The sequence below is a fragment of the Macrobrachium rosenbergii genome, chromosome 43, assembly GCF_040412425.1.
Source record: "Macrobrachium rosenbergii isolate ZJJX-2024 chromosome 43, ASM4041242v1, whole genome shotgun sequence".
Classification (NCBI taxonomy): Eukaryota; Metazoa; Arthropoda; class Malacostraca; order Decapoda; family Palaemonidae; genus Macrobrachium; species Macrobrachium rosenbergii.
Window position 1 is genome coordinate 49,971,625 of NC_089783.1, and position 9,208 is coordinate 49,980,832.

Sequence of the window (9,208 nt, forward strand, 5' to 3'; positions counted from 1 at the left end):
GAATAAACTGAGACAAAATACAAAATTCAAGACTAAAAAAAATATTTCTTGTCATCAAATATCTTAATGTGTTAAACTGTCATCTGTTACAAGTATTATTATTTTTTTCACCACCTGTGAAACCGTGAATCCCTTATTCACGAAACTGAATTATTCAGCTTTAAATAAGTGACTTCTCAATTCTAAATCTTGATTCTTCTTATACCACGAAACCCTGCTTATTGGATTTGTTCAACAGCTGCCCTTAAGCGGTTTGAAAAGTTTGATTACTGGAAAATAAAAACGTAACATTTACCTTCTTACTGTCAATTTCATTTTCAGCGCTGAATGACCTCATAGGGCCCAGCGCTTGGCCTCTGGCCTAAAATCTATATGCTATTCTGTTCTATGAAAACTTCTTACAAGTCACTAGAATAACCGTAACTCTAACATCCCTGACTTTGGAGAAACAATTCACGGACCATGAAAACCACTCTTTTCCTACAGTGGCTGCCAAATGAAAGATAATAATGACGTTTTCCATTCTCAAAATCACCATTATACAAAAAAATACCAGTGACGAAGATGATGATAAGTTCCTGTATATTCTCGACATAAAAAAAAAAAAAAATTAAACCCTTATGATTCCCTTACAACATATGACAGGTTACGGCAAAAAGAAAAAGTTGCCAACAGTCTTACTTGCACTGCAGGATGCTTGTAACTAAAAATGAAAATTATAAACTGTGAAAAACCTTCTGTCTGTCGGAGTTTACGCAAATCTGGGAAGGGGGTAATGATCTAGGTAAACTCCGTCATTTTTACTGGAAAAATCACAGCATACTACCCTAGAATGAGACAAGTCAATATATCGGTCTGGTACTTCCTGGAGCCAGTCTTTCACCCTCTGAAAATAATCGCTGCATGGTGAAAAAGGTTTCTTCCGTATACGATAATGTATAGAAAAAAAGGAGGAGGAGGAGGAGGAGGAGGAGGAGGAGGAGGAGGAGGAGGAGGAGGAGGAGGAGGAGGAGGAGGAGGAGGAGGAGAACTCTTCAAGTAATGCTTGTAACTTCAATGGTGTTATGAGAGCTTTGGCACGGAACATCAGTACTGCAATATATCAAAGTTTTTCCTTTTTTTATTCTTACCAAAAATATATAATTCTTACATCTCAGTATCACAATAATGTTTGTATTTATGTAGCAGTGCTGTGAAAAAATCATATGTATAATGCCAGAACGATGCAAAGCAAGCTCATTACTCTGTGGTGACTGAATACATCAACTTCAAGCACTAACGCTTTCATTTTGTCAAATTCCAAAAACCCTCTGGTCATTAACAACACTCAGTTCCGCTAACTGTTCAAGGGAACGATCCTTGCAGGGGATAACGAATCCTGAAGCAGGGTTTAGAAAAGATCTGATAAGATAAAATCTATGGTTCTAGGCGTTTGCCGACGAAGTTTAGACTTCGTAGCCCCAATATTGTAGTCTTTTGTATCTGTACACTGCTTAGTTCATTAACGCCTGGCAGAACATTAGGATCAGCAACAGTACCAAGGTTTCGGCTATGGACTATGACAATGCATTCGATTACTTCTGGTAAAATCATAGCTAATTATTGCTCAAACTTTGCTCTCTCTCTCACTCTCCCTCTCTCTATACATATATATGTATATATGTGTATGTATGTATACATATACAGGTGTATATATATACAGTATATATATAATATATATATGTATATATATTATATATATATATATATATATATATATATATATATATATTTATAGATATATATTTATCTCTCTCTCTATATATATGTATGTATGTATGTATGTATGTGTATATATATATATATATATATATATATGTGTGTGTGTGTGTGTGTGTGTGTATACATACATATATATATATATATACATATATATTAATTTATATATACTATAAATTTTTATATATCTATAAATATATTCTCTCTCTCTCTCTCTCTCTCTCTCTCTCTCTCTCTCTCTCTCTCGTTTACACAGAACTAAAAGAAATACGGTTATCTGTCTTATAAACCGCTTTTTTCCCTTTTACTATAAAAACAGTAGTTTTTAATGTCCGAGATGGTTATTAACCACCGGCAATAACAAAGGCAAGAGCGATATTGCACTGCGGTCTTGTGTACATTTTAAATCTGGTGGTTTTTAATCATTAAACGCTGAGAGCAGATGCAAAAATTCTAGGAATTTCTAAGGAGTAATTTCAACGGTTGCTATAATTTTAGCTGCGCAAACTTCCTGGTCTCAAGGTTTCGAGTATAAATGATGGCCGGTTTCATTTTCACGAAATTGTTCTAAAATTACTGATAAATAACAGTAATTCCGTTTATTACGTTAGGATGGTGTTGTGTATGACCGGGGTAAATTCTCAGAAAACTAGATGAACTAAATAAATGCCCATAGCAGGAAAGCATAAAGAAACTGTTCTAAAATTCTTCAAACATTACTCAAACGACCTCATGTTATAAGTCACCGAGATTGCTGCACTGTAGATGAGGACAAATGACTACAATTATAGCTAAAAACAGAGCAACAATGAGCACTTTTTTTTTTTTTTTTTGGTTCTATACGTAGCAATTACAGTTAGGCAGATTATTACCAAACCTGCATGTATGGATGTATGGATGCATATGTATGTATGCATGTATGTACTGTAGCTGAATATCCATGACATACATTCCTATGGAAACAGTCAGATAGAGAAACCAATAAAAAATGATATTTAGTTTCTGGACTGTTCAGGTATCTTAACAGTGATAAAGAAACATGAGAACAATGACTGACCAACATCAAAGTATTGTTTAAGCGTACTTATGTACCCGAATCGTCACGTTTGACTGAATCACCGAGCATAAGAATGCACTGAATTTAAATATACACCAATTAGAAGAGAGCAAATACATGAAAAAGGTTACTAGGGAAAACAGAAACCTGTAAGATGAAATGATTCTGACTCTTGAAAAACTGTCTGCCTAATAGGACAGGATAAAAGATGAGAAGATCCGCTTTGGGTAAGACGATGGATCAGAATATTTTGAGGTGGTCTGGTCAAATAGGGAGAACGAAGGATGATTCGCTGTTGAAAACGTCCATAATTCGGAAGGTTTTGGAAGACAAAGAAGAAGAAGAAGACCAGAAGAGCCCTGGGCACAGAGGGCTGAAACAGACAGAGATTAATATCCACAACGTGCCAGAGTCAGTTGTGCAGAGATGTGGGGTACCCCCACAAGCTGATGATGATTGCATGGGCATAGGAAGAGGAAGTTTTTCTACATTGATATCGATGTACTTATACGTAAATACTTAAAAGTACCCCCAGAAGCTGATGATGATTGCATGGGCATAGGGCATAGGAAGGTAGTTTTTCTTATATATATATATATATATATATATATATATATATATATATATATATATATATATATATATATATATATATATAGATGTAGCTATATGTAAACACTTAAAAGTACAATACGAATTTAAAAATATAAGATAATAATCGGAAGCAAAGAATCATTCAGACCGAAGAAAGAACAGCAAAGCGTGGGAAAAATGGAGACCTATTACAGCCTTAACAAATTACTGAAGAATTTTTTCCTACACATCCAGTGCACATGGACACAAGCTAAAACGTGGAAGTTACTAAATGCGTTGTGAATGCATTTAGACTAGAGCTTCAGACCAGGTAGTGGCTTCAAATCTTTATTGATCTCACCTTCACAATTCCAGAATGACAAGTGTCAGCCTCTATATAAAATGATGGTGACAATGAGATAAATCAGGTAAATGAGGGACAAAGATGACTAGACGGCAATATAAAGATGATTACTGACAACAAAATCGTATGAAAAGAGGAAACATAAATATACAAAAATTAACAGTAAATAAATAATCATAATGCACACACATATATAAAGGAAACTGTCCTTCATAAAATTACGCATCACTGAAAGAAAAACCAAGATTCAGATCTAATACCCTTCCGGGTCTTGATCTGCAATTTCGACTATGACCCGTCATCCAAAACATAAAGCATTACCTTTGGATGCCAGTCACGATGGCCCAATAAAAATTCATCACATTTTTTCCCAAAGGTGTGAGTAGCGCCATAATCACAATGATTTCAGGACTCAGGCTATATCAGAGTGAAGGAAGATTCTGAATACGTATTGCTCTTCAGGAGGGAGACGAAGAAATAGTACATCTCAGGAAAGAAAACGTATATACAAGATGGCGTAATGTGAAATTTTAGTTTCATTCTCTGATATTAAAAGTACAATTTATTAAAAAAAAAATAAATATAGAGGCGAAGACAAAATGGAATGAATATATTTTAAAATATAAGTAACAAAACCTAGGAATAAATATTGAAGATGAAATGAAGTACAATTTATTCAAAAAATTATACAGAAATCATGTATTAAAAGCGAAGACGAAGCGGAACGATTATATTTTAAAATATACGCAACAAAAATTAGGAATAAATGTTGAAGATGAAATGAAATGCAACATATTTGGAAAATATGTAACAGATATTAGGCAGACAGGTTTGGAAGCAGCCGCTCGAGACACGTGAGCGTAACTACTGATCTCTATTACTGCAATTAAAAATTTGTATTTCACCCCTGCAAGAAACCCGCCTAAACCCTCCCCCTCTAGGTCCACCAACCATCCCCATCCTTCTACCAATGGATGACGAGCAAAGGGGGGCGGGGGGAAAGGTCCCAGAGGCGATGACCCGTGGCATGATGCCCTGCGGAGAGGAAAAGACTTCTTCCTCCCAACCTCCTTTCATACCCAGACACAACTTCCCTCCCAAGCGGACTTATCAGGAACGAGTCTATGGAAAGTAAACCACCTTCGATGCGAAACTACTGACACAAGGCAATTTGGTAGCATGGAACCTGGGGAGCTGGGTAGGGGCGGTTATTCAAGATGGCAACACTGACTACAATTCCGCGACACCAAACCGCCTTTTCGCATTACAGAACCCCGTTTCATTTTCGAATTCAGGTTATTACAAACTACATTTCCAATTTGCAATCATGAATTTTCACCGGAATTATTTTTGAACCGAAAGCGGAACTTCGGGTCAAAAATACCATTCGGCAGAATAATCCCTGATCGAATGGGGAAACATCACTTGAAGCCCGCGCTAAAGAAACTAAATTACGTACGTTAGAACTTCTCTCACTAATGTCTTGCCATAAAAGAAATCTCTTTCAATAGGTCCTTCATTAAATCGTGCGTTTTGATGCTGACATCTTCCTTTAATACAAACAATGGCAAAACCAAGTGTGAACATTTCTTTTCTGTTCTAATCTGATTTTTAATAAAAGTTTGATTTTTTATAAACTCATTAAACATGAAATATTTGGGTTGCCTTTTATATGCATTCCTAATTATGGAATAATAACGTTATACCGGTACGCAGAGCCTTTAAACTTTAACTATGAAATAATTCAGTCCCACAGGTAGAGAACATTAATTTGAAAAAATAAGGTTTTCAGTCCTGTCATTTCTGAATAACTCTCGACTGGCATTATTTTTCCTTAAATCACAGCTACAATCACCCGCTGAATATCGAACACGGAAAATAAGTTTAATTTTCCTACAATTTAAAAGTGTTCCTTCCCTAACTGCTAAAAATCAATGACTCGTGAGAAGTTCCTTCCATTTTCACTCCTCAATTATCACCTGATGTGTGAAAGGAGTCAGCAACCTTCCACTTCTGGAATTTCTTGATTAAGAACACCGGCATTAAATACAGGTTCTGTATTCCACTTTCTAAAAATTTCTAATACCTGTGGAATAGCGATGGTAAATAAGGAGTCTGTATTGTTTTCATAATTACAGGTGTTCGGCTTCTTTCATAAATTACAAACAGACCATCAACATCTCGGTACCAGATATGTAGTCAATTCAGGCTCGCCTTCTGCACTCATTTCAAACAGACTTGCCTTTTCTTCCGTGAGGTTCAATGCCGTATGATTCTAAAGGTTTTGCTCAAGCTTTGACCCAATTAAGGAGTCATTTGCCTAATGCCTTAGTTGAATCGTTGAAACCTGAAAATTTCAGCCACTGTGATTTTTTTTTTTTTTTTTTTTTGTAGAACAAGATGACATCAGTCTCACTTTAGAGTTTATTTACCAACTGCCTTATTTATTCTACTATGTTATCTATCTTATTAGCAATCATCTATCTTGATTTTCTTTGTTACTTTCTTTCCCATTGTATATTCTTTACAATTCAATTTCTTTTCCCGTACACTAGGCTGCTTTCCCTTTGGGATGCCCTAAGGACTGCAGCCTGCTTGAAAAATAACAATAACAGCCATGACAAACACGAAGGAAAAGTCACTTAAATTAGAGACGATACAAACTAGATTCTGTATTCTTGTGCTTCGATTTTTCTTGCGCTGTGCCTGTAGTCAACTAAGCCTTCTGCTCTCGAGTTTCATGATTATCCTTGTTAGTGGATCATTGTGACACATTAGTTGTCTTCCATTCTTGTTGCGGGATAGTTACTGAATACTGAAATCGGCGATCAATATGTAGCCCCTTAAATTGAAACTTTATAATAAATAAACTGGACTTTAAATGAGAATAATGAATAATAACAAAGTGCAAAGATAACAGGCAGCTAAGAATGAATATGAGATGGAAACATTTAGCCAGTCTGAGTTCATCTTCAGCAATGGAATTAAAGGCACGTAACCAGGGTTCCCCAAGGAGTTATATCAATCCCACAGGTCGATGTGGGACGAATAAGGGGGCAAATGAATGGGTGGGGGTCAAAATGAAGTCAGTAAATGTGTGTCAAAGGTATATTATTATTATTATTATTATTATTATTATTATTATTATTATTATTATTATTATTATTATTATTATTATTATTATTCGCAATGTCAAAAACAATTAATCAAAACATTTTCTTACAATAAATATCTACTAACTATATCTACCACTACTACTATTATTATTATTATTATTATTATTATTATTATTATTATTATTATTATTAGTCATATCAAAGAAAGATTTATCAAAACCATTTCATTACGATCAATAACCGAGGGCTCGAGGAACAATCTGAAACTTCGTGACGGGGTCAACGAACTTCAGGATTTGGGGAACCCTGCACCGAACTGTGGAAGGCTAAGCTACCGAAACTACGACACATCCCAAGCGTTGAAAACTGAGGTGAATACCGTCGCCTCCGGGAGTAAATAAAACGTTGGGCGAGAACTGAAACGATTCAGGTGCCACAAATAGCGTTGCAAATACTCTCATCAATTTAGAAAAATATAAATCAAAAGATGGAGCCCCGAGCGTCCACAGGTAGGCCTTACCTGGGAAAATAAGGTACAACGAACTAGTGGTGATTAATGAGCTTCCTGCGTTTCACGCAGTTGTGAAATATTGAGACTTACAATGAAGAGGGGGGTCTTTTCCCCAAATAACAGTGATATCTAGAATCATCTACCATTGTGAATTGAGTGGAAAAAAGTTCTTGATATCAAAATTACCCATTCATATAAGGCTTCCGTAATCCAGAGGGAATTACAGTTACAATTTCTATGATTTCATTCACTTCGACAATTTCGTGCTACAATTGCTCTCTTTCTCCTTCTCTCTTGTTCCCTCTTGTCAATTAAGAATGAGGCATTACTATATTCTAAATAACTGAATGTCTGACATACTGTAATGTGACTCTCATTAACCAATCCGCCTGTCATGAATTACAGATTCCAAACTATAATAAATCAAGCACTCACAATTCCTACTACATCATTATTTTGCTTTAAAATAAATGCATATTACTTCGATCTCTAGACTAATGTCATTTCCAACGTATTTCAAGAACTCTGAAACCCCGTCATTCCTACATCCAAGACCTAGGCAGCCATTAAAAGTGCATAAGCATGATTAAGCAATCCTTCAGGCAATCTCTAGAGCGTACAACCGCGTCACGTGATCTTGAACAAACAGAACCTCTCAGCGGATGTCTTCTAAGGTAAAGAGTATAGCTGAGAAAACAGGACCTAAATGCGGACATGTCGCCATATGGCATTATTCATTTGAAAGCTTGGCCAAAAGGAAAGTGACTTATGTTCTTGATGGGGTGATTCACGGAGGGTGTATGAAAGACTAAATACTCATGAGGGTGTACTGTTACCTCACTTATCAGTCAATATTGCCCTAATTAGAAAATGTAATTATGCAAACAATTTAATCAACAACAACAACAACAACAACTACAACAACAATAATAATAATAATAATAATAATAATAATAATAATAATAATAATAATAATAATAATAATAATAATAATAATAATAATAGTGAGAAAAGTGATGGACTCCTAAGGAGGCAGGATGCAACCCGATACCCCACACTATAAAAACAACCCAGTCGAATAGGATGACTGTGATAGACCAAATAATAATAATAATAATAATAATAATAATAATAATAATAATAATTAGAGTGAGAAAAGTGATGGACTCCTAAGGAGGCAGGATACAACCTGAAACCCCACACTATAAAAACAACCCAGTCGAATAGGATGACTGTGATAGACCAAAAAAAATATATATATATATATATATATATATATATATATATATATATATATATATATATATATATATATATATATATATATATATATATAATAATAATAATAAATAAATAAAAAATACTTTGTCTTTGATGACTCTCCTCTATCGCTGTCTTCGACATCCTAATATCCTGAGACTTTTGGGATACATGGTCCGGTTCCCGCAAGTGTGGGCCACTCTTAAATCTGCACTGTTTCGATATAAACGCAACACTGGCTGATATGTTTGACAGTAAACTGAAAAATGGGGAAATCAATACGCCTCATTCTATTTTCCTCAAGCTAAACTGCCTGGCATAGGTTTTTGGCTCCGTGAAATCCAGAAACTTTCACTTAAACTTGGTGCTCGCGCTGAATTTACCCTGAGAAAATGCGTTACATTCAAGATTATAAGAATGCGGATCATAACAAACGCCTCTCAACAATAAAGGAAGTTTCTGGGTTGTGCAGTATCCACACTGCTTCATAACCGTGACAAATTACAAAGACAGTCATTGGCTCTTGTGGTGGTTACCTACCAAAGAATTTATAGTCATAAGTTTCCTCT